This window comes from Macrotis lagotis, chromosome X, assembly GCF_037893015.1.
Source record: "Macrotis lagotis isolate mMagLag1 chromosome X, bilby.v1.9.chrom.fasta, whole genome shotgun sequence".
In the NCBI taxonomy this organism is placed as follows: Eukaryota; Metazoa; Chordata; class Mammalia; order Peramelemorphia; family Peramelidae; genus Macrotis; species Macrotis lagotis.
In genome coordinates, this window is record NC_133666.1 from 51,723,023 (window position 1) to 51,749,892 (window position 26,870).

Consider the following 26,870-nt stretch of genomic DNA (forward strand, 5'->3'; position numbering starts at 1 on the left):
CCCACTGCATGTTCTCAGATAAGTCTAGGCTGTAGACAAAATAAATACATAGTGATGTGGGGGATTTGGAATTAGTAACAACTAAGGGAATCAGGAAGTTCTCTTGAAGGAGTCAGGATGGGAGCTGAGCCATGAAAAGTAAGGAGTGAGAGTGTTCTAGGGATAGGACTATGTGTCTGTACAAAGACACGGAGGTGGGAGATGGAATGTCCCATATGGGGAAGAAATAAGAAAGTTTGACTAGACCACAGAAGCACCTAACTTTTTTGGTAGTCTGCTAAACTCTTCTCAGAATAATGAATAAAATGAAATACAAAAGATTACAAAGGAAGTCAATTATATTGAACTAAAGATGTAATTTTTCCCATGTTTAGGAACTTCTTGAAATCTATCCACGGACCCAAACACCTACCTTAAAATTCTTGGGCCAGAGTACAAAGTAAGTTTGTGTGTGTGTGTGTCTTGGAGTATATAATCAGTCAGAAAGAGAATGGAGGTGAATTGAGAAGGACTTCAAATAGTAAGTTTGAAAGCAGTGTGGTCCAGGGCCAAGAACAATGACTCTGGAGTTGTCTGATCCGAGTTAAAAATGTTACTCCTATTATCTGTACGACACTGGCCAAGTCATTTAACCTCTCTGGGCCTCAGCTAATAAATGTTCAATTAAATGCCTGATGAAGTGCCTTTCTATGATCCTGTGTTTAGAAAGCATTATGAATTTGGAATGAAAAGGGTTTGAGGAAAAATTCGGATTCTGCTACTGTAGCATCTGTGTGATCCTCAGGAGGTCTCAGCCCTCAAGGTCTTCATCCTTAAAATGAAGACTTCAAAGAGCCATTTCTCAATGGATAAGTTGTTAAGATATGAATAAACAAATAGTTCATAAGAGAAAAATTACATACTATTAGCAACCAAATGAAAGATGATGCCAAAGCACTAATACAAATCAAAATAATTCTGAGGTGTCACCCCACACCCATAAAATTGACAAAGACAACAAAAGGTGGAAATATCTACAGTGTAGGGGCTATAGAAGCATAGGTGTACTAATACATGGTTGGTGGAGCTGAGAATTGGCCCAATCATTCTGAAAAGCAATTTGGAATTATGTGAAACCAAAGTCCAAATCCTATTACTCAGAGATTCTACTGCTAGGCATTTTTCCCAAAGTAGTTAATGACAGAATGAATGGTCTCATATATATACTAAAATATTCATAGCATCACTTTTTGTGATAGCATAGAATGGGGGGCGGGGAAGTGAGATGGTCACTGATTAGCCAATGACTGAACAACTATGCATGAATTTAACTGGAGGTGAATGTTCATAAGAGCTAATGAATATGAGGAATTCACAGAAGTATAGGAAGACTTCTTTTTGTTCATGCAGAGTGAAGCGAGCAGAACCAGAAAAACAGCTCTGCCTATAATAATATGAATGGAGAGAAAAGCAAATCAAAATAGAATGCTGTGTAACTATGAAGACTTAAGCTTTGTTCTAGAGAAGAGACAAGAAAACACACATGCTTCTCTTCTTTCTCCCTCTTTTCTTCTTTGAGGAGGGAGACAGTTCTTTCCTCTCCAAGTAGCTTTTCCTGTTGCCACCATGCTTAATACATTTCCATTGACATTGTTTATGGCTTGTATGCATAAAGTTGTCTTTTGTGTTTCTCATTAAAATGTGAGCACCTCGAGGGTAGGAATTATAGTTTTGCTTTTCTTTATATCCCTAGTGCCTAGCACAGAGTAAGAAATTAATAATGGCTTATTACACTGACTTTTAGTAGACAATATTGCATATAATGTTAGACTTGCTCAACATATTGGTTTATTTTTGGCCATCTGAATTTCCTTTTTCTCTTTTATTCTTTATTATTCATTCATTCATTTGACTTGGCAGGGGAGGCAAGATGCACATGTGTGTATCGGTGTGTGTGTGTGTGTGTGTGTGTGTGTGTCTGTGTGTGTGTGTGTGTGTGTGTGTGTGTATGGAAAAAAAGAGTGGTGGAATAACAGTGTTATTTAGATACACATTGAAAAAAAATAAAAGGACTGAAAAGTGGCATGACCAGACCTACATTTTAGGAATATCTATTTGAAAGCTACATAAAAGACAGATTGAATGCATGGAGAACAATAAGGAAGCTACTGAAATAGTCCAGGTGAGAGGTAATGAGGTTGACTGTGATGTTAGTAAAGAGAAAGAGGCATGAGAGATGATGGAGAAGTAGAATCAATTTCCCAGTCATCCACACTTTGGCTATGGGGGATGATGAAGAGGGAAGAGTCAAATTGGATTCTCAAGTGCAAACCTAGGTGACTGTTAGAATGGTGATAACTTCAAGAGAAGTAGGGAAGGGGCGGCTCGGTGACACAGTGGATAGAGCACCGGCCCTGGGGTCAGGAGGACCTGAGTTCAAATCCAGTCTCAGACACTTAGTCATTACCTAGCTGTGTGGCCTTGGGCAAGTCACTTAACTCCATTGCCTTGGAAACAAAAGAGAGAAGTAGGGAAGTAAGGAAGGAGAGGTGGTTGGAGGAAAAGATTTCTGTTTTTGGTATGTTGAATTGAAGCTGCCTCTGGGACACCCAGGTAGAGATACCTTGCAGACAGTTGGAGTTGTGCAGCTAACACTCAGGAAAGATATGGGTACCCACAGTCCATCATCCTGCACACTTTGCATCAGCTACTGGAAAAGCTAATTGTGTTGAAAAGACTTCCAGCTTCACTCCAGTAGTTCAGAAATAGGATTCCTTATCAGTTCAGAGAAATGCCCGTGACCACTACAGAATAGCAGACTTCATGCTATATTCATTACCATCCCGTCCAACTAAAATAGGGCCTAATCAAGCCCCCTGGATACGTGACTGTTCCTCCCCAGCCCAGTGATTTCCTGTGTATCTACATTATGGGATGAAACAGATTAGGGGGAAACCTGCTTCCTGCAACCCAAATCTCTTCTCTTGCCTCCCACTTCCTGTCAACTTTCCTCTTCCCTACCTCCCAAGAACATTGGACTGCACGACTCTGAATTTTAAGTTGAAAGTATCTATTTCATTAAAAATACAAATACGTACATGGAGACACACACAAACTGAGACCAGTTCCAGGATATAAATCTGTGCATAGGTGTTGAAACCAGTATTCAGTACCTCTTTTTTGTCTTTTCTCTCTTAAGATGGCCATGTTATTTGGGTCAAGATATGTGTAAATTGTATGTGGATTTATTTTTTTTATGATTTAATTTTTTTTAAGTGCAAAGAGTAGAGATGATCAGGGAAAAACATTGGGCCCAGAGTTGGGATTTGCTAAAATGAGAGAACAGCAGGAAGAGCCTTGAAACATCTTGTTCATTTGTTCATTCATCCATCTATCCATCTCCATTCAGCCATCCACTCACTAATACTCCAGAGCCAGTGTGGTACAATGACAAGAAGAAAGAATTGCAAGACAGCAGACCTGTGTTCGAATGCTAGTTTAGTTATTATTAAATTTTATCTCTTAGCTTCTCTTAGCTTCAGAATCTTCACTTAAGATGACAGTTCTTGGAACAACTACCTGATATAATTTTTAGTGAAGAGAGTATTCTGTAAACCACAAAGTACTATAGAGATGTGAATTATTGCTATTAATAGAAGATTTTTGTCAAGATTTCCCCTTTCTTGCCCCCTTCTTCATGGCAACTGGGAATTCATTTTATTATACATTGAGTCCCATAAAAGCAGACTCCAGTGGATTGTGATACACTAGGGCTATGTTTCCTTCTCTTATTTTTTTTTCAGGTTTTGCAAGGCAATGGGGTTAAGTGACTTGCCCAAGGCCACACAGCTGGGTAATTATTAGGTGTCTGAGGTTGGATTTGAACTCAGGTACTCCTGATTCCAGGGCCAGTGCTCTATCCACTGAGCCACCTAGCTGCCCCTATGATTCCTTCTCAATGACACTTTATTTTAACATAGCACAAACTTCCCAGAAAATAACACAACTCCCACCCCCAAAGTACATTCCCTGAAAACACTGAGGCAGTGATTACTACATCCATCCATGGTCCTTACTTTAGGGTTTTCTGTTGTAGAATACATTTCAACCTGATGAATTTGGGGCAAACATGGTCCTTTGTGTTGAACCAGTTCTGTGACCCTTCTGAGTTGTCATTTTCTTCATTGTAGTTATTGAGGATATCATTCTTTTGGCTCTGCATTCTTTTTTAAGAATTTTACTTATTTAAGGCAATGGGGCTAACAGTGTCTTACCCACAGCTAGGCAATTAAGTTTCTAAGGTCGGATTTGAACTCAGGTCCTCCTGACTCCAAGGCTGGTGCTCTACTGCATCACCTAGCTGCCCCTTGGCTCTGCATTCTTCATTTTTACATGTTGTATCCATGAAAAATACCCCAGTGTCAGGCAGCTACTGTGGGCAAGGAGTTCTATTCCATGTTGTGTGGGATGTGGAGTTGTATATGATGTATTTTACCTTTACATAACCCACAATCCACTAGCAAATATAAACACATGTATGAATATATGTATGATGTATGTATATATCACACACATACAACAGATGGCTAAAGAGGCTTGTCTATAATGCATGTACATAGACACAAATATGTAAATATCTATAATACATGCACAGACATAGATGGAGATGCATATCTATAATCTATTTCCATATGTGCATACATACGGATATATACATACATATCTATAATGTGTGTCTATATAGACATATATATGTATATAGCCTCTCATACAGACGTAGGTATTTGATGTTTGGCCTTCATTCCCAAGGAAAACCATGACATCAGGAGAGTGATGCCATGACAAGCACATGAATAGGATCGGAGGGGGTGCTATGCTCAGTCACAAGCCACACTTTCTCCTCTAGAGCCATCTGGATCCAGTGGCCAGATAGGAATCAGGACAACTGGAGATAGCCTTGCATGGGAGACAGTCAGGGTGAAGTGACTTGTCTAAGGTCACACAGCTAGTAAGTGTCTGAGGCCGGATTCAATCTTCCATCCTTCTGACTCTAAGGCCAGTGCTCTATCCACTGCGTCAGCTAGCTGCCCACTTTTTACCTTCAAATAACCCACAATCCACTAGCAAATACATACACACATGCATATATGTGTGTGTGATGTATGTATGCACATACACAGTAGACAGAGATAGATACATGCAGGTTAGTGATGTTATGCTAGATAGGCATGTTATATATCTTATTATATAGCTACATTCTATATAATGTATATTACATATCAACATGTATCTATAGACATATAAGTATGATATTTATACAAATGTATATGAAGACAGATATCAGTAGATCCAGATCAGCAATGTGTATAGATGTGCAGGCATATGCATATGGATGTGTCTGTCTGTCTGTTTACATGCACATACATGTGAAGTGTCTAGCTATAATTAGAAGACAAGGCAACATGCATCCACTGGCAAGTGGTGATGCTATAGAAAGAGCCTCAACTCTGGGGGTCAAGGAACTGCTTACGGATTCCACTTCCCATCCTTCAGTTTTCTTACCTATTAAAGGATACAATTGGAATAGATAATCTCCAAGGACCCTTTAAGCTCTAACAGTCTCTGTTTATATACTAGGAACTGTAGTTATTATTTAGCTACTAGTTTAAGCACCAGAGCATTTCCCTGATGTGCACATTTCCCTTTTCTTCAGGTCCTACAGGAGTGCAGAAGGAGGGTTTTGTCTTTTTCCCCTTTATCCATATTCCCTAGGATTTTGTTTCTGAACCCCCCCACTTAGCTACCCTGGCCCCAATTGTATCAACTTTACTGGATTCCCTCTAGGGACTCTGATTTTTCCAGCCAGTACAGATCTTTCCCTTACTCAGAGTGCACCCACCATTCCCCAAAGCATTTTGCTTTCCATACGGTAATGACTTTGTCCTGTGTTCTAGTACTCTATCTTTCTGAAATGTTCTACTTTGAGGCCTCAAAAACTACACCAAAAAAGCTCCAACTTTTTTTTTAGTTTTTTTTGGGGGGGAAAGGCAATGGGGTTAAGAAAAGCTCCAACTCTGGAAGGGCTTTCCAAGGTGGACTGACTTTCAGTTGGATATAACAATCAATGAGTCAACCAACAAGTTTTAAGTGCTTACAATGAAGTGCTAGGAGCTGGCGTGATAAATACAGAGTGACTCAATCTCCACTCTCATTCTTATGGGAGAGACATAAAGGACATATAGGGTATATTTAGCATGAGGTTAATAAACACATCTATGTCTGTATATGTGATTACATATACAAAGGAGTTAAATACAAATTAGTTTAGGAAGAGAGGCACTAACTGTTGAGGGAGATCAGGAAATGCTTCAAGCAGAGATGCATCTTAAAGATGTAATTTGAATGTAAAACAGAAGGGACAATAGGAATTCTCTGATCCCAAGATAAGGAAGTAGTGCATGCTAGACATGGATGATGGTCAAAGAAAAGACCTAAAGGGAGGAGATAGAATGTCATGGATGGGGAGTCAGTTTATTTGTACTATGGAGGGTTGGAGACACAGTCAGCCTTCAAAGGTAGATAACAGCTGGATAGTGAAAAGCTTTAAAAGCCACGTGGAAAATTTTTTATTTTATTCTCGAGACTATAGGAAACCATAAGAGCCCTGACCTTAAAGGAAATAACTGGCTGTAGAGTGTGGGATGGGCTGGAGGGAGGAGAGAAAGGAGGCAGGGTGAACCAAGTAAGATGCTGTTTAAATAAAGTAGCTTAGAGTATAGCTGTGGGAGTGGGAGAAAGAGGTCAGATGGGAGACATGTTGGCAAGGAAGGAACACAAACTCTTGGCAAATTGATTGAATAGGTGAGGTGAGGGTAGGTTTAGAATAATGTCATGTGATTATGAATCTGAGACACTGGAAGGTTACAGATACCTTCTATAGAAATAAGGAATCTTGGAAGAAGGGAGAGTTCTGGGGAAACATAATGAAATTGATTTTAGATGTGTGGAGTTTATGCTATTTCTTGTTCATACATTTTGAAATGTTAATAGGTAATTGCTGATAGAATATTCAAGCCCTGGGGAGAGAATGAGGTTAGATGCATAGATATGGGAGTCCTCCACATAGAGATTATAGTTAATCCCATGGGAACTATTACCAAGAGAGAGGGTAGAGAGGAGAGACTCTAATCTTTTTTTGTGTAATAGAGACTCTGGTAAAGCCTCTGTTCTCCTTCTTACATTGAGTTTTAAAAATTAAGAAAAAAATTCTTAATTTTGATATTCTTGTCTTTTAAAATTGTGTTCCAAATTCTCTCCCTTCCACCCCTCCCCCTGCCCACTGAGAAGGCAAGAAAAATGATGTCAATTAATTATACATGTGAAATCATGCAAAACACATTTCCATATTAGCCATATCACCAAAAAAGCAACAAAAATGAAGAAAGCAAGAAAATTATAATTCAATTTGCACTCAGAATTCATCAATTCTCTCTCTCTCTAGTGACTGCATTTTTTTCATCAAGACTCCTTTGGATCATTGTCTTGATTAAAGTAGTCAAGTGTTGATCATCACTGTAACATTGTTGTTCCTAAGTACATTGATCTCCAAATTCTTCTCACCTCACTTTGAATCAGTTCATATGGTCTTGTCATTTTTTTTTCTGAAAATACCACCTTATAATTTCTTACAACACCATATATTCCATAGCAATCATATCTCAACTTATTTAACTATTCCCCAATTGATGAATATCCCCTCAGTACCACTTATTTGCCACCACAAAAAGAGCTGCTATAAATATTTTTTATTGCATATGGGTCCTATTCCTTTTTCTTTGATCTCTTTGGGGTACAGACCTAGAAATGGTATCATTGAGTCAAAGAGTATTCTCAGTTTTATAACCCTTTGGCCATAGTTTCAAATTTCTTTCTAGAAAGGCTGAATCATTTCACAATTCCACCAGTATTTTATTTTTTTCCATCAGTAGTTTTTTAGTGTACCTATTTTCCCTCAACCCTTCTAGCATTTGTCCTTTCTGATAAGCATGAGACAGTACTCCAGAACTTTTTTTTGCAATGCAACAGGGTTAAGTGACTTGCCCAAGGCCACACAGCTAGGGGATTATTAAGTGTCTAAGGTTGGATTTGAACTCAGGTCCTCCTAACTTCAGAGCTTGTGCTCTATCCACTGTGCTACCTAGCTTCCCCTCCAGAGCTGTTTTAATTTGTATTTCTATAATCATTAGTGGGGCAACTAAATGAATCAGTGGATATAGTGTTGGGCCTGGAGTCAAGAAGTCATCTTCCTGAGTTCGAATTTGAATTCAGACACTTACTAGCTATATGTTCCTGGACAAGTCACCTAACTTTGTTTGTAAAATGAACTGAGGAAACAGGCAAATATCAACATCAGGACACGCTTGCGAATCACTCAACACAGCAGGGGTAATTGGCTGACTTCAGCTCTAAGAACCACCAAATGCTTCTGCTTGCTTCAATGTAGTCTAGAACAAATAGGCAGCCTACAATGCTTCAACATAACCCCAGACAAAAAGGTAGAGCCAGCCCTACAGGTGCCTAAGCAAACAGGAAGCCTCCGGCACAGAGACCCCCTGACAAGTGCTTCATCACAGACACAAGAAAATGGGCTGTCTCCAATGTCCATACCTCTGCATGCTTCAGTGTAGCCCTGGGAAAATGAAGAAAAATCTCATAGATCTCAGCACACATCAGACAACAGCACGAGGACCCTAGCTCAACATCAGGCAAGCTGCCAGACTTCTAAGGCTTCCAACAACACCCCCCACTGCCACCCCATCCCCACACACCACTCTACCCTCCCCATCCCCTCATGAGGCCCACATTTGAGGCACCAAGTAAACAACCAGTGTCTACAACCCCTGGCACAAGAAGCTTAAGAAAGTGCTCCTTCCATCCTGGGAGAAGAGCTCAATTTTAAAAGAAAGGAAAAGGGCCAAAAAAGATGAAAAATAATGCAACAGAATAAAAATTTGGCCATAGAAAGTTATTATGATGACAAGGAAAATCAAAACACAAATTCAAAAGAAGATAACAATGTCAAAATATTCATGGGTAAAACCCCAGAGAAAACTGGGAAATGGTCTCAAGTCCAGAAAGAACTCATGCAGAACTCAGAAAGGAACTTAAAAATCATATGAGAGGTAGAAGAAAAAAATTAGAGTAATGCAAGACAATTATAAAAAGAGAGTCAACAAACTGATAAAAAGAAAACAACTGCTTGAAAATTAGAATTGTCAAATGTAAAAGGAGATATAAAAATTCACTGAGGAAAGCAACTCAGTAAAATTATAACTGACTAAATGGAAAAGGAAGTACAAAAACTGAGGAAAACAATTTCTTAAAAACTAGAATTGGTCAAGTGAAAGCTAATGACTGGGGCGGCTAGGTGGCGTAGTGGATAAAGCACCGGCCTTGGAGTCAGGAGTACCTGGGTTCAAATCCGGTCTCAGACACTTAATAATTACCTAGCTGTGTGGCCTTGGGCACTTAACCCCATTTGCCTTGCCAAAAACCTAAAAAAAAAAAAGCTAATGACTCTATGAGACATCAAGAATACATTAAACAAATTCAAAAGAATGAAAAAATAGGAGAGAATGAAAAATATCTCATTGGGAGAGAAAACTAATCTGGAAAATAGATCTGGGAGAGACATTGTCAGGACTTTTGGACTACCTCAAAGTCAAAAATAAAAGGAGGAACTTGACAGCATCTTTCAAGAAATTATCAAGAAAGATTGCCCTGATATACTGGAATCAGGGGATAAAATTGGCATTGAAAAAAATTCATGGATCACCTCAGAAAAGAAATCCCAAACTAAAAACTCCAAGGAACATTAAAACCAAATTTTGGAGCTATTAGGTCAAGTAAAAAATACTGCAAGTGGTCAGAAAGAAACAATTCAAATATCAGGAAATCACAGTCAGAATTACATTGGACTTAGCATCTGCAACACAAAAATTATCAGAGGTCATGGGATGTGACATTCTGGAAGGCAAAGGAACTAAGACTACAGCCTAGAACACTTACATAGTGAAATTAAGCATACTACAACAAGGGAAAAATTTAATGGTCATTTAATCATATAGAAGGATTTCAAACTTTCATAATGAGAAGACTAGTTTAAACCAAAATTTATAGCAAGACCATAGAGAAGCATAAACAGGTAATAAAGGGAAAAGAAAACATAAAGAATTCAGTAGAGTGAAACATGAGAAGATGATAATTGTAATTCTTAAAAGTTGTACCACTCAGGGGCAGCTAGGTGGCACAGTGGATAGAGCACTGGCCCTGTACTCAGAAGGACCTGAGTTCAAATGCAGTCTCAGACACTTAATAATTGCCTCATTGTGTGACCTTGGGCAAGTCACTTAACCCTACTGCCTTAAATATATAATATTTTTTTAAAAATTAAAAAAATGTTGTACCACTCATAGTACCACAGGTAGAAGGAATATATATATATATATATATATATATATATATATATATACACAGAAAGTATGGATACAAGGTGAATTAGAGGGAAAGACATTAAAAATAATTAAGGAATGAGAAAGAGAAGTACACTGGGTGCAGAAGGAAGGAAGAGGTAGAAGGGGTAAATTATTTCATATGATGAGGCATGCAAGACCTATTACAATGGGGGGGGAAGAGGGGCGAGTGGGTGATGGGCTTTACTTGAACCTAATTCTCATCAGCAATGGCTCAATGAGAGAATAATATAGACAATTAGTGAAATATAGAGCTCTACCCGACAGGAAAGTAAGAGGGGAGGAGATTAAGTAAAGGGGGGGAGCACTGACAGAAGGGAGGGCAGACTGAGGGAGGTAGTAGACAGAAGTAAAATACTATCAAGGAAGGAAAAGTTGAAAGGAGAGAGAGAACCAAACAGGAAGAAAAATAGGATGTAGGTAAATACATAGTTAGTAATCATAATTGAATGTGACTGGTATAAACTCCCCCATAAAAACAAATGGATCCCAAACCAGAATCCTACAATATGCTGTTTACAAAAAAATACACTTGAAGAAGAGAGACACATACAAAATAGGGCAAAGGGACTGGAGCAGAATCTATTATGCTTCAACCAAAGTAAAAAAAAAATCAGGAAAAGTAATCCTGATCTCAAAGCAAAGCAAAAATAGACCCAATTAAAAGCATCTTGCTAAAAGAGACCATAGATAATGAAGTAATATCGATATTAAATACATGTGCACCAAATAATATAGCATATAGCACCCAAATTCTTAAAGGAAAAATTAAGTAAGTTGCAGGTTCATGATCAAATAAGAGATAAAGAGCATTGTGAAATGTAAAATAGGTAATTTTGATTATATAAAATTAAAAAAAAACTTTTATACAAACAAAACCAAGATTAGAAAGAAGGCCATATCTGTAAAATAACCTTTATAGCAAGACTCTGATAAAGACCTCATATCTCAATTTTATAGAGAACAGTCAAATTTATGAGAATACAAGCCAATTCTTAATTGATAAATGGTTAAAGGATATGACAGGGAGTTTTCAGATGAAGAAATCAAAGTTATCTATAAGTATATGAAGAAGTGCTCTAAACCACTCTTGGTTAGAGAAATGTAAATTAAAACATTGCTGAGAAGTTCAAATTAAAACATACCCATCAGACTGGCCAATATGATAAAAAAAAAAAAAGAAAATGTTAATTGTTGGAGAGAATGTGGGAAAATTGGGATACTAATACATTGCTGATGAAGTAGTGAACTGATCCAATCATTCTGGAGAGCAATTTGAAACTATGCTCAAAGGACAACCAAACTATGCAGACCCTTTGATCCAGCAGTAACATTAGTAGGTCTGTATCCGAAAGAGATTATTAAAAAAAGAACCTACATGTGCAAAAATATTTATAGCAGTTTTTTGTGGTCATAAACTACTGGAACTTGAGGGGATGCCCATTAATTGGGGAATAGCTCAACAGCTGTGGTATATGAATGTAATGAAATATTGTTGTATAATAAGAAATGATGGTGAGGCAGATTTCAGAAAAACCTGGAAAGACTTGTACAAACTGATGCAAAGTGAAATGAGCAGAACCATAAAATTGTGTGCAGTATCAGTAACATTTTGCGATGATCAAATATGACTGACTCAGCTCTTCTCATCAACACAATAATCCAAGGCAAGTGCAGAAGTCTAACAAAGGAAAGTGCTATACAAATCCAGATAAAGAACTGATGGACTCTGAATGCAGATTGAAGTATATTGAAGTATATTTTTTTCACTTACCTTATCTTTTTGTGTGTTTTTTTCTTTTAATGTGTTTCTTCTTTCATAACTGTGACTAATATGGAAACTGTGACTAATATGGAAATATATTTTACATGATAGCACAGGCATAATCTATATCAAATTGCCTAACATTTTAGGAAGAGGGAGAAGGGAAGGAGGGCAAAATCTTGCAAAAGTGCTAAATTTATCTTGTAAAATGCTTTTTATTTTGACATATAATTGGGAAAAATGAAATACTATTAAAAATAAAATGAAGAGGAGCAGAAATGGTAAATTACTCCAGTCTCTGAAGCTTAATTACTTTGACCACATAATGAGAAGATGGGACTCTTTGGGAAAAATTGATTTTGGGAAAGACTATGGGCCAAAGGAGAAGGGGATGACAGAGGATGAGATAGACAGATAGTGTCATGGAAGCAATGAACATGAGATTGGACAGACTTCAAGAGATAGTAGAGGATAGAAGGGACTGGTGTGCTATGGACATGACTGAATGACAACAAAAACAACAAAAGCTAAGAGCCTCTGGAATTGAGTGAGAAGGGAAAAGGACTCAGGATAGACCCTCAGGGAATGCTTCTTGGTTAGGGTATATTGAGTCCTCTAAAGAAACTAGAAAGGAGGGTTCAGAAAGGTAGGATGTAAAACAGAAAAAAAGTAATGACAACCCAGAGAGGAAAGAGTTCCTAGGAGGACAAAGTGGCCAACCAAAGCAAATGCAGTAGATTTATATATGGAAGAATCAAAGCTGAGAACACACCATCAGATTTGGAAATTAAGAAATCATTATTAACTTTGAAGAGAGTAGTTTCAGTTGAATGTTGAGGTTGAAATACAGATTGCAGAAGGTATTGTTTAGAAAAGACTGAGAAGAAAGGAAGTAGAGGAAGCAAGTGTAAATGACTTTTCCAAGGAGTTTGACAGAAAAAAGGAAGAGAGATATAGGACAAAGCTTGAAGATATAGTAAGGTCTAGTGAAGGTTTCTTTTAAGGATAGGGAAGGATTGGGCATATTTGAAAGCAGTAGTGAAACAACCAGTTGAAAAGGAGAAGCTGAAGATTGAGAGAGTATGTGACCAAGAATGCAGTGTGTTAGAGCCTAATAAGAGGATGAGGTCAGGGCTTGAGAGAAAGGAAGACAGAATAGCAGATGTTGATAGGGAGTTTGAGATGAAGAGAATGAGAGAAGAGGGAACGTGTGTTGAATGGCTTCAGTTTGTTTTAGTAAAGAGAATAAAAGGTCTTCATCAGAGAGAGGAAGGGAGGAGCAGGGTGCTGGGGAATATGGGGGGGGAGAAGGTTTAGAATTGCTTCTGAGGAGAGTGAGGTGGGAAATTAATTGGGGAAGAACAAAAGAACAGCTTTGCTGAAGTGAGGGCTTAGTTAAGCACATAAATTGGCAAAGTATTTAGTTAGCAGCTAAGTGGTGCAGTGGATGACTCTGTGATCACTCCAGCACTCTGCACCACACATTGCCTTTGTCACTCTCATATCCTGTCTTTCTCTTCTCCTTACAATCACATAGTCTAATAGATGCCAATGTTTGCTACAAGGATGCATCCAGGAAGTTTTATTGCATTTAGGTAATGGAAGATAGTTTTTGTGATGAGAAGGTCATAATATATATAAATCTTTAGTAGAAAATGACCATTGCTGTTGCTGTTTCCAACTCCATTCCTCCTGAGGACTCCCTGCCATTCGTGGTATTCTGAGCCTACTCTAGTATTAAAGTCACCCAGAATTATAAACTTGTCCTCTTTTGGTACATTGATGATAAGGGCCTCTAGGTCTTCATAAATTTTTTGTAACTTCATCAGTGTTCTTCATTTTGGGAGCATAGGTATAAATGATAGTGGCATGGAATTTTCCTGGAAGTGGTGATCTCACTGTCACGAACCTGTCATTTATTCCTTTTGGCAGGCATTTAAGAATGTTGATTAGTTTTGATTGCAAAACCTACTCCAGCTCCATGGGGTTCCCTTTCACTGCGACCACTCCAGGAAAACATGTATCCAGCTCTGTAGTAAGCTGGCGTTCATTTGCTAGGCTTGTTTCACTCGGTGCTGCTATTTGGATACCATACCTGCTGAGCTCTCTTGCACCAAGAGCTGTTCATCTTTTAGGTCTATTGGATCTTGTGTTGTCTATGAGTGTGTGCATGTTCCATGTACCGATGGTGAGTGGAATCCTCTTTGAAGAAGTTTTTCTAATTTTTTGTGTGTCTCAACTGCACTGTGGGATCTCTGCCTACTGTGGCAATCATGGCCAGGGTTGGATAAGCAGATAATTTTTAGGGCATTGACTCATCTGGGTCAGAGCACTCACAAACACCAAGACTGGTTTGATGAAAATGATGGGGAAAATACAGAAACTGCTAATTGAAAAATGAGAACTCCACAGGGTGTTCCAGCAGGAGAGTTCATCCATTTCTTTTTTTTTAATTTATTTTTATTAAAGATATTATTTGAGTTTTACATTTTCCCCCAGTCTTGCTTCCCTCCCCCCTCCCCCCCCCCCCAGAAAGCACTCTGTCAGTCTTTACTGAGTTCATCCATTTCTAAGAAGGTAGCATTTAATTCCATTAAAAGTAAAGTCCAAAGGGGCGGCTTGGTGGTGCAGTGGATAGAGCATCAGCCCTGGACCTGAGTTCAAATCTGGTCTCAGACACTTAATAATTACCTAGCTGTGTGGCCTTGGGCAAGACACTTAACCCCATTTGCCTTGCAAAAATCTAAAACAAAACAACCCCCCCCCCCAAAAAAAACCCATAAAGTCCAAGCTAAGCTAAGTCCAAGACTCTTGACTCAGTAAGAAGGCAGATGAAATTCAGTTTTATGCAGACAGTAACAAACCAAAATGCATTTATGATGCCCTGAAAGCTATTTATGAGCCAAAGACATATAATACATCTCAACTACTCAGTGCTGATGGATCCACATTGATTAATGATAGTGACTTGATCCTAGAAAGATGGACTGAATGCTTCCATAGTGTTCTTAACAGACCACCATCAATCAATGCAGAAGTCATTGACCACTTACCTCAAGTTGAAGTCAATCAATCCCTAGCTGAAGTTCCAACCGAAGAAGAGGTTTTGAATGCCATTTGGTTCCTGTCAAGTGGCAAAGCATTTGGTGCTGATTCTATTCCAGCTGAGATCTACAAGGTGGAGGGTCCATTGCTTGTCCGAAAATGCCTGAAATTTTCCAGGTTATATGGCATTGAAGAAGTTATCCCCCAAGAATTCAAGGATGTCTCCATTGTCCATCTCTATAAAGGTAAAGGGAATAGATTGTCTTATGACAAGCAAAGGGGTATTTCTCTTTTAGTCATTGCTGATCAGATTCTTGCCAGAGTTCTTCTCAACAGACTGATCCTTCATCTGGAAGTTGCTCACCTTCCTGAAATCCAGTGTGGCTTCAGAAAGGGTAGAGGTATTTGCTGCCCGACAATGTCAGGAAAAGTGCCAGGAACAGAACAGTGGTCTTTATACATCTGTACATCTGACCAAGGCCTTTGATACTATCAGTCATGAGGATTTAGGAAGTATTATGTCAAAATTTGGTTGCCTGAAGAAGTTCATCAGTATTGTACTTCATTTTCATGACAGTGTGCTAGCCAGGGTTCTGGATACTGGACGATGCTCTTGAGATTTCCCAGTCACCAATGGAGTAAAACAAGGATGAGTCTTTGCTCCCATACTTTTTATCACGATGTTTTCAGTCATGTTGTCAAATGCCTTCACTGAAGATGAAGATGGTCTCAAGATCAGCTACTGCACTGATGGCAAATTCTTTAACTTGAAAAGGCTACAAGCCAAGACTGAAGTGGAGGGAGTGTTGGTGCATGATCTTCTGTTTGCAGATGATTGTGCCTCAATGCAGCCTTGGAAGCTAAGATGAAACAAAGCATAGATCGATTTTCTGCTGCTTGTGCTTATTTGGTATAACAATTAACACCAAGAAAACACAGGTACTCCATCAGCCAGCACCACACCATCCATATATGGAACCATCAGTTACAGCAAATGGAGATGTTTTGTGTTCTATGGACAAGTTCACTTCCCTTGGCAGTCTCCTTTCCAAGGAGGTACACATTGACCATGAGGTTGACACAGAGCTAAATCAGTATTTGGGAGGCTCCAAAAGAAAGTATGGGAGAGAAGAGGTATTAGACTGCCTCCCAAAGTGAAGGTCTATAGAGCCATTGTTTTGACCTCATTGGTATTTGACTGTAAAATCTGGACAGTCTACCAGCACCATGTCAGGAAACTGAATGGCTTCCATTTAAATTGTCTTAAGAAGTTTCTGAAGATCACCTGGCATGAGAAGATAGCAGACACTGAGGTCCTTTCTTGAGCCAAACTGCCTAACATTCCAACATTACTACAGAGAGTGCATCTATGATGGGCTGGACACATTGTTAGAATATCAGATGGATGCTTGCCAAAAAACTATGGAGAACTCACACAAAGGGGTCAGAAGAAGCGATACTGAGACACCCTGAAGGTCTTGATGAACTTTAGAATTGACTGTACAACTTGAGAAACACTTGGCACAGGACTACCCAGCATGACATGCCCTCATCAGTGAGGGTGCTGCACTCTATGAGGGAAGACAAAATTGAAGTAGCTCAAAGGAAATGTAACATATGTAAGTTAAGAGAGTACCCACTCCAGGTGTTCACATGGACTATTTCTGTCCAACTTGTGGTAGGGCACTATGAGCTCACATAGGTCTGATCAGCCACAGTCAGACATACTATAATTTGTCTAAAACATAGTGATGTTATTCTGATCTTCTTTCATAATGAAGGACAAGAACAAGGTGGTGCAGTGATCTGGAGTCAGAAAGACCTGGGTTCAAATTCAGCCTCAGGCACTTACTAGCAGTATGATCCTGGGTAAGTCATTTCAACCTGTTTGTCTCAATTTTCTCATCTGTAAAATGAGCTGGAGAAGGAAATGGAAAGCCACTCCAGGATTTTTGCTGAGAAAACCTGAAATGAACTCATGAAAATCACTCTAGTATTTTTGCTGAGAAAATCCTAAATAGGGTCACGAATAGTCAGACATGACTGAACAGCAAACAACATCTCGTCAGCACAGTTGTGAGACTTGCTCCAGCTTTGTTCAGCTGTCTGTGAGTTAAGAATGGAGGAAGTGAAGGGTGGGAATAATCCAGGGCTGAAATTTGGTGAGAGATGATGAGTCATGACATGATAAGGGGACAAAGGATTTGAGAGAAGATGGTGTAGAATTGAAATGGCTTGGGGTTGGAGAAGGAGGAATGTGAAATCAAGCAGGGCTAATGAGAAGCTACTGAGCAGAGAGATTCAAGACCTCAGTGAACGTGAGGAAAAACTTTAGGCGGAGTGAAGTCTAGGAAAAGATAGGGGATTCTGGTCAAATAGGGGCATGCAAGAGTTTAGAAATAGGGAAATGGGATACTTCTAGGTAATGGCAAAATCAAGTGGGTATCCATTCATCCCTATGTGTGGTTGAGGTAGAGTGATGGTCATGAAACTTAGGGAGGTTGAGGAAATGGAATATTAGGGAATTTGAGCAAGTTCCTAAGGGACTGTTAAAAGCCTTCTAAAGAGAAGAGGAACATGGTGTCCTGAGGGTTGTCATACTATAGGTAATAGGCATACAGCTGGCATGCTACAGAAAAATTGTAATTTTGTGGACTCTCAAAGAGGAAATATTCCTAAGTATGTGTAGATGCAATAACGGGGAGCAAGGAGTAATGTGATTCTTTTCAAATCAGTCTGATCAGTATAGTCAGTACTATGGAGAGTAGCCAGGGATACAGTGTTATCTAAGGGGAACCAGGTCATTCTTAATAGATGGAAACTGTGTGAGAGAAAGAAGTCCAGGATAGAGGGGGCGTTTACTTTGAAGCAGGAACTTCAGCAGGTATAATGGAAGAGTGAGTATGAGGACATAAAGAGGGGTCAGGTTCATGTAGCTTTAGGGATGAGAGAACATGATGATGGGCAGGGAATTGCCTTCTCTTAAATGGAAGCTGATGAAATATTATGAGATAGGGAGAGAAACAAAATCAGCTGTTGGAGTAATATTTAGGTAAATATGGGAAGAGAAACTCACCATATCCAAGGGAGTATTGCTAACAGAACTAAGCCAGATCTGAATCTGTTCCTTTATATAGATTCCTGGTGGAGTAAAGCAAGGCCTTGGGAGTGGGTTATGATGGTCTCTATCCATCAGGGGGTGTTGCTTGGTGACCAAACCTGAATCTGAATTCAGCACAAGACCTGCTGGGTGCAGGTGGTCTTGTTCTCTTCCACTATACTGTGGATTAGGTTGTACAAAGATCATTCTAGTTAAGTTCCAGAAACTTATCACAAGACTGAATGCAGGATGTTTAATTTTTTTCAGACACAGGAACTCATATAGCTTGACTGCTAATGCCAATGCCAATGTCAGAGAAGTAATTTGCATCTGTGGAAGGAATGTTTATGCCTGTGAAGCCTCAAATTCTAAAAGTATTTTAGTATACTTAATCTTTGTATATGTCACATCCTCCCACTAGAATGTAAGCCCCAGGAGGACTAGGATAGTTCTTATCTATGTGGCTCAATGGATAAAACACTGGACTTGCAAATTTGACCTCACACTTAGTAGCTACGTAATTCTGAGCAACTGAACCCCTCTCAACCTTAGTTTCTTCATCTTAAAAAGGAATTGTTAATAGCAACTTCCTCCCAGGGTACTTGTGAATATGGACTTAGAAAATATTTGTAAAGAGCTCTGCAAACTTTTAAATGTTACTTTAATGCTAGATATCAGTATAATTATTATTGTATTTTCCCCATGTATAAGACACACCCTTTTTCAAAAAATTGGGGTCTAAAAATTGGGAGTGTCTTATACAGTGATTGTAGATTTTTTTCTTGCATTTCCCTCTTTTTCCCACTTGTTGTCTTTGCTCTCATTGTTTTACATCTGTTACCAGTATAGTAGGTGATTTTTGCCACGTTCTGCCCAGAAATGGCTCAGAAAAGATTTTCTTCCAGAGCTGAATTCAAGTTCAAAGTGATCCATTATGCAAAAGTGAATGGAAATCGTGCTGCTGAACATCAGTTTGGTCCTCCTTCAACTGAGAAAACAATCTGAGACTGGCTCAGGGAAGAAGAGACCCGACTGAAAAATGCCTTGGCAGAAGAAGGCCATGAGAGGCAAGGCAGCCAAATGACCTGAGTTCAAGAGGGAATTGAAGAGATGGATGGAAGAGCAAAGGGCCATTGGAATTCCTGGGTCCACTTAGATAGTTCAGCAGGAGGCCAGGTGAATTGCTGATGGAAAAGAAGTGACTGATTTCATGTACCAGAATGGACTGAGCATGCATCCACACACCAGACTTACCCACGAAGAGCTTGTGGTCAACCACAGACAAGAGCACAGGCAGGAGAGCAGGCAGAGCCAGGGATTCATCATCAAACACAGATGAGGACTAGCTCATGGACAGGAGTTTTGACAGTGATGAGGAGTTGTAGGAATCTGATGTTGAATAAAACGAGTTTAATAACTTTATGTAATACATTTTTCCCCAAATTTGGGCCCCTAAAATTAAGGTGCATCCTATACATAGGGAAATATGGTATGTATAATTTACACTTCCTCTGGTCCCTAGCCTATTGCTCTGCATTCAATCAGTGCTTAATAAATACATACTGAATTTAATAATGTCTCATGTTCAATATCTCATCAGATAATAGAATCTTTGATTTAGAGTTAAGAAGGAACTTTTGAGACCAATTAATCCAAAGCTCTCATTTTATAGATGAGGAAACTGAAACTTGGAGAGATTCTCATACAAAACCTATAAGATTGGCTGATTAGGTGACATTATTTCTAGTGAGGAGATGGGATCCTAAGAACCTAGACTCAGAAAATATAGGTCACCTAGTATGACCCTGAGCAGGACTCACTTCTGTAACATTTCTTTTGGTGACAGGCACACTGTACATCTATTTCAAATTTACTTTTCAATTGATAAACATGTTTTCTCTCCCTCATTCTTTATTTTCCCACTGGGGAAAAAAGAAAATCAAAGCCCTTGCAACAAATGCACCTCAAGCAAACAAATTCCTGTGTTGACCATATCCCAAAATGTGTGTTTCATTCTGCATTTTGATGTCTGTCATCTCTCTGACAGGAGTTGAGTAGCATGGATTAGTCCCCTGGAATTGTGGTTGGTCATTGTATTGATCCTAGTTCTTAAGTCTTTCAAAATTATGTCTTTGCAGTGCTGTTGTTATTGTATAAATGAGTCTCCTGGTTCTACTCACTTCCTGCTCTATCAGTTCATACAAGTTTTCCCAGGTTTCTTGAAAACTATCCCTTTCATAATTTCTTATGCCACAATAATATTCTATAACATTTACATACCATAATTTGTTGAACCATTTCACAATTGAAGGTCAGCCCTTTGGTTTTCACTTCTTTGTCACTAGTAAAAGAACTGGTACAAATTTTTATGTACCTATGGGTCTTTCTTTGATTTCTTTGAGGTATAGGCTTATAGTTTGATCATAGTTTAGTAATCAAATGACATTTTAAAGTGACTGCATCTTTTTGTAGTGGCAAAGAATTGGAAATTGAAGGGAAGCCCATTCATTGGGGAATGGCTGAACAAATTGTGGTAGATGAATGTGATAGAGTACGATTGTTCTGTAAGAAATTATGAGTGGTGGGGGCAGCTAGGTGGCGCAGTGGATAGAGCACCGGTCCTCGAGTCAGGAGTACCTGAGTTCAAATCCAGCCTCAGACATTTAATAATTACCTAGCTGTGTGGTCTTGGGCAAGCCACTTAATCCATTTGCCTTGCAAAAACTAAAAAAAAGAAATTATGTGTGGATAGTCTTCATAAAAGTCTGGAAAGGATTGCATGAACTGATGCTGAATGAAGAGAGCAGAGTCAGGAGAAGATTATACACACTGACAGGACCATTTTGAAATGATCAACTATGATGGTCTCAGATCCTTTCAGCAGTTCAGTGATGGACAATCCTTAAAGACTTGTAATGCCATCTACATCCAGAGGGGAAAAAACTATGGATTCTGAATGCAGAGTAAAGTATACTATGTTTGCTTTTTAAAACTTCTTTTATGTTTTTTTCTTTCTTTCTTATGGTTTGCCCCTCTTAGCTCTAATTTTTTTTACAACATGACTAATAAGGAAATATGTTAAACATGATTGTACATGTACAAACTATGTCAAATTGCTCGCTGCTATGGGAAGGGGTTAGGGAAGAGAAGGTAGTAGAAAAATGTGGAACTCAAAATATTTCAGAAGAGTGAATGTTGAAAACTATTTTTGCATGTAATTGGAAAAATAAAATGAAACAATACTAAAAAAATAGTGACTGGATCAATTCACAACTCCACCATCCTTTTTTTATATACCTCTAATTTTTTTCCCTCAGGGAATCAAATTATATTTATTTGATTTGCTTGACTATCCTTATTTCTTTTTTTAATTGATATGTTATTTTTCCATTTACATGTTGTGAAAGTTTTTCAACATTCATTCACATACATATGAATATTTTAAAGTAACATAGTTTCCTTTCATCTCCCTTCCCACCCCACCCCCCATCAGTGAACAGTCTGATGTGTTATGTTCCAGTTAGCTAGCTGCTCAGAAAGCGTTAGGTTTCTGCCAGGTAGTTCCAAGATCTCCATTTATTAAATCAAATACAAGTGCTTAAATATCCTTCCCAGTCCTTGGTCCACTCCCACTCCCACTCCCACTCCCTTGGTATTCTACAATCAACCAGTAAAACAAGGTTCTTGTGCTTGAGGACACCAGGTGATGAAAGTTTATAGTACTCCCACACACAACAGTCCCCTACACTGATGAATATTGCACATAACATATTTGTGTTTATCCTAGGAATCCTAGGAATAAGGGAAAATAAAGAAAACCATGAGATAGTTAAGAAAAACACAAGAGAAATTTTAAAAAGTAAATGTTGTGTTCATTCAGATTCTGTAGGCTTCTTTTGTTATATTCATGGTTTCTTATAAAGCAATAGCACTCCATAACATGCGTATACTATAACTTGTTTAACCATTCCCCGATTGACGGACATCCCTTTGATTTCCAATTCTTTGCCATGACAAAAAAGAACTGCTATGAATATTCTGGAACATGTGGGACTTTTCTCATTTTTTATGATTTCTTCTAGATATAGACCTATATTGATATTGCTGGGTCAAAGGGTATGAACAGTTTTATTGCTCTATGAGCATAGTTCCATATTGCTCTTCAGAAAGGTTGGATCATTTCACCACTCCAACAGCAATGCATCAATGTCCCAATCCTCCCACAACCTCTCCCACATTGATCATTTTCCCTTTTTGTCATCTTAGACAATCTAACGTATGAGGTGGAACCTCATAGTTATTTTAATTTGTATTTCTATAATAAGTAATGATTTGGAGAATTTTTCATATGATTATATATAACTTTAAAATTTCTTTATTTGAAAATTGCATGCTCTCATATCCTTTGACTATTTTTTCAATTGGGGAATGACTTGTAACCTTATAAATTTGATGTAATTCTCTATATATTTTAGAAATGAGACCTTTATCAAAACCCCCAAGCTGTAAAAATTACTTCCCAGTGTTCTGTTTTCCTTCTAATCTTGGGGAAAAAAACCTAAAAAAATCCTTCTAATCTTGGCAGCATTGGTTTTATTAGTGCAAAACCTTTTTAATTTAATATAATCAAAACCATCCATTTTGTAATCTATAATGTACTCTATTTCTTGTTTAATCATGAATTTCTTCCCTTTCCATAGATCTGACAGAGCATTTTTTGAGCTTTTCCTTGGTTTATGGTATCTCCCTTTATATCTAAATCCTGAACCCATTTTGACCTTATTTTTATAACTCTAATTTTTGCAAAGTTTTATTTTATACAGTACTGGATGGTAGACAGCAACATGCCTCCCTCCGTCTTCAACCCATCAGTCATAGCTCTGTCTCCTGGCTTCCCTGGCTTCCTTTAAATTGTTGATTATTTCTCATTTATCCAGTATATAGTTTGCTTATACATAGTTGCTTGCATCTTGTCTCCCTCATTAGATTGTCAGCTTCTTTTTTTTTAGTTTTCTTTTTTTTTTCTTTTTTTGCAAGGCAATGGGGTTAAGTGACTTGCCCAAAGCCATACAGCTGGGTAATTATTAAGTGTCTGAGGGCAAATTTGAACTCAGGTCCTCCTGACTCCAGGACCAGTACTCTCTATCCACTGTGCCACCTAGCTGCCCAGATTGTCAGCTTCTTGAGGGCAAGGATTTTACCTTTCTTTGTATACCTACTGCTTGCTTAGCATAGTTCTTGGTACATAGCAGATGTTTAATAAATGTTAGTGAGTGAGTAACTGTTCTCTGGAGTCACCGATAAATCTAATCCCTTTTTCAGATGACAGTCTTTCAAATATTTAAAGACAATTATCACATCTACCTCACCTTCTCCCTGTTTTCTTTCTTTAAGGTAAATATCCCTGGTTTCTTCAACCATTTTTTAGGTGCCTTTTAGAACATTTTGCTTTATTGGAGCCTTTTATCTTTCTATCATATTCATTTTCCAAACTCACTTCCTGGATTTAAGCTCCCTTCTCACTAAAAAAAGCAATTAATTCAAAATGTCTGATGCAAAAACTGTTTCAATGTATTAGTCCACCACTCATCTGCCATGAGTAGAGTACTTTATTATCTCTTCTCTAAGGCCTTTATGTGTTTTTCATTACTCAGAGTTCAATTACCTTTTAGAGATCTCTTCACTGACATTGTTGTAGTCTCCATATGCTTTATTCTCTTGGGTCTTCACTTTGGATCTGTTGATATAATAAATCTTCTCAGTTTTCTCTAAATTTCTCATCTTTATCACATAAGAAAATATTCCATTATATTCAGTTTTTTCCAGTCATTCTTTAATTTGTAGGCCCCTACTTTGTTTCCAAATTTTTTTTGTCATCACAAAGAGTGCTATTATGAATTTTTTGGTATAATGTTGGACCTTTGTTACTATCTTTGACTTTCTTGGGTAACAGACTGCCCAATAGTGGGATTTTAAGGTCAAAGAGAACGGACTAGCTATTTTTCTTGCACCATCTCAAATTGAATTCTAGAATGGTTAGATTCAACTAACAGTGAATCAATCCCATGGTTTTGAGTCCCTTTACCTCCTCGAAATCTGTTCAATTTTTTTAATATCTCTAAAAGAAACTCATTCTATTTTCATTATTCTTTATTTGATATGGAGGTATCTCTCTTGCTGGTCTGACCAAAATGCATACTTTTATCCACAATCCTAATAAATATAACCATGTTTCTATTACTTGAAAATTGGAGGAGATGGGGACCTTTTTTTGAGTCGTCCATTTTTGTCAAAGAGAAAAGTGATGATTAGGTTTTGGAAGCACCCCTATAATTAATTGTCTCCATTCTCTTCTTCTATTTGCTAGAGCTTAACCTTCAAATGGAACTAATGGTTAATGACCTCATCTGGCTCCACGTCGTTTGGAGATTTCTAACTTTGCCAGTAGGTGTCACCATTTCCTAGTAAAGAGTTTCAAAGGTTCCATACCTGGTAGGTAGAATTCTATTTAACATAAATGATTAGATTATAGCTATTTAATGTATATTTTGTTTTAGTTCCTATCTATAGCTCAAAATCATTTATTTTCTCTGCCTGACTTTTCCCCTAATCTTTGACTCTGAACCTTATCTCATATAAACATAGACTTCCTCCCTTAGTTTGTTAACTATATGTCAACACCGGTAGAGATAGTGTTTGATTAGTAAAAATTATGGATTGTATTGATGTGATGAGACTACATCTCTAGTGGAAAAAATTAATTTTTTGTGTTTACACTTTTTCATTTTACCTTTACACAAAGTTACTTGTTGTAACAAAATTTGTGTTATGTATACTAATGCCACTGCAATGCTTGACTATTTTAACCTAAAGAATCTTCAATCTAAATGCATACCCCTAGACTGGGAACTTCTTGAGGGTAGGTATTATTTCTCATTTCATCTTTGTATCCTTAGCGCCCAGTACAGTGCTTTTCACAGTGTGTACCTCAATGATTTTTTTTCTTATTAGATAATTGTTTTCTAATGCAATGGAAAATAATTGAGTATATTTTCTTGTTTTAGGAAAATAATTTCTACATGAATTCTAGAAGCATTGGCCTTGGAGTCAGGAAGACCAGAATTCAAATCCCCCCAAGACACATACCATCTATGTGACCCTAGACAAGTCCCTTAACCTCTGTGCCTGAATTTTGTCTGGTAAAATGAAGAGCCTCCCTTTTAGCTCTGAATTGATGATCTTTTCATCATATGAGAAAGGTGCAAACAATGAAGCATTCAATAAGCATTGTGCTGAGATCACAATCTAATGCTAGAAAAAACAAATAAACAAATATGTACAAACAAACTTTATACATGCTAAACAGGAAATAATGAATAGAGGAAAAGCAGCAGAATTATAAAAGGTTGGGAAAACTTTCCTTTAGAAGACAGAATTTGAGTTATAGGTAAACCAGGAGCCTGAGATGAGGGAAAGCATTCCTGCCTTGGGGGAATGGCCAAAGAAAATGTCTAGATGCTAGAGATGGTGAGCTAACATATATATTTTAAAGTAATGGAATATATTCAATTTTTAAAACTTTAGACAAATTTTTATTTTCAACTCCATGTTCTCATTCTTTCTTCAGTACCTTTCCCACCTATTGAGAAACAAAGAAATACAATAGCCATCATACAGATGAAATCATGAAAAGTATATTTCCATATTAGCCATTTTGCCGGGCAATAAAAATTAAAAAAGGAAGAAAAAAATGTGCTACAATCTCCGCTCAGAATTCATCCTTTCTCTCTGGAAGTAGATGACATTTTTCATCATGGGTCCTTTGGAATTCTCTTGAATTATTGTCTTGATCAGAGTAACTAAGTCTGACAGATAATTATCATTACAATATAGCTAATACTTTTAAATGTAATATTATGTATTTTATTATGACATTGGCCCTTTCCCCAGTCATGAGATACCTTTAACAATGTGACTTAAGAAGTACCTTCATAAAGTAAAGGGATTATACTCCATAGTTGGACAAGAAACATTTATTGAGCACCAACCGTTTGCCAAACTCTGAGTCTTGGGATACAGAGAAAGGCAAAAAACATATGTAACTATGAGTAGAGAGCATGGGATATCTATGACAGAGAAATGACAAAATTTGACAACAGGTTAGTTTTGTTGGATGATTGCAAGTAAGGAATTGAGGATGATACTGAGGTTATGAACTGAGGCTACTGAGAGGATTTCAGCATGGTATTGGAGTCCTCACTGATAGCAGGGAAGTTTGGGTTAGATTTGGGTTGAGGAAAAGAAAGATAATGAGGTTTTTTTTTTTTTGGCATGTTGAGTTTGAGATACCTAGAAGACATATAATTTGTTATCAATAGGCCATTGATTATTCATGACTGTAGCTCAGGAGAGAAGCTATAGCTGGATATAAAAACCATCAGCATAGAGA

At 37.9% G+C, this 26,870-nt stretch overlaps 1 long non-coding RNA gene across 1 annotated transcript; it reads left to right on the forward strand.

The window, feature by feature from the left end:
• The first annotated feature begins 371 nt into the window (after window positions 1-371).
• On the forward strand, window positions 372-26,158 carry LOC141503188 (uncharacterized). The gene is made up of 3 exons (XR_012472782.1): window positions 372-439; window positions 24,789-24,913; window positions 25,486-26,158. It is a non-coding gene; the product is annotated as an uncharacterized LOC141503188 (long non-coding RNA).
• The last annotated feature ends 712 nt before the right edge of the window (window positions 26,159-26,870 follow it).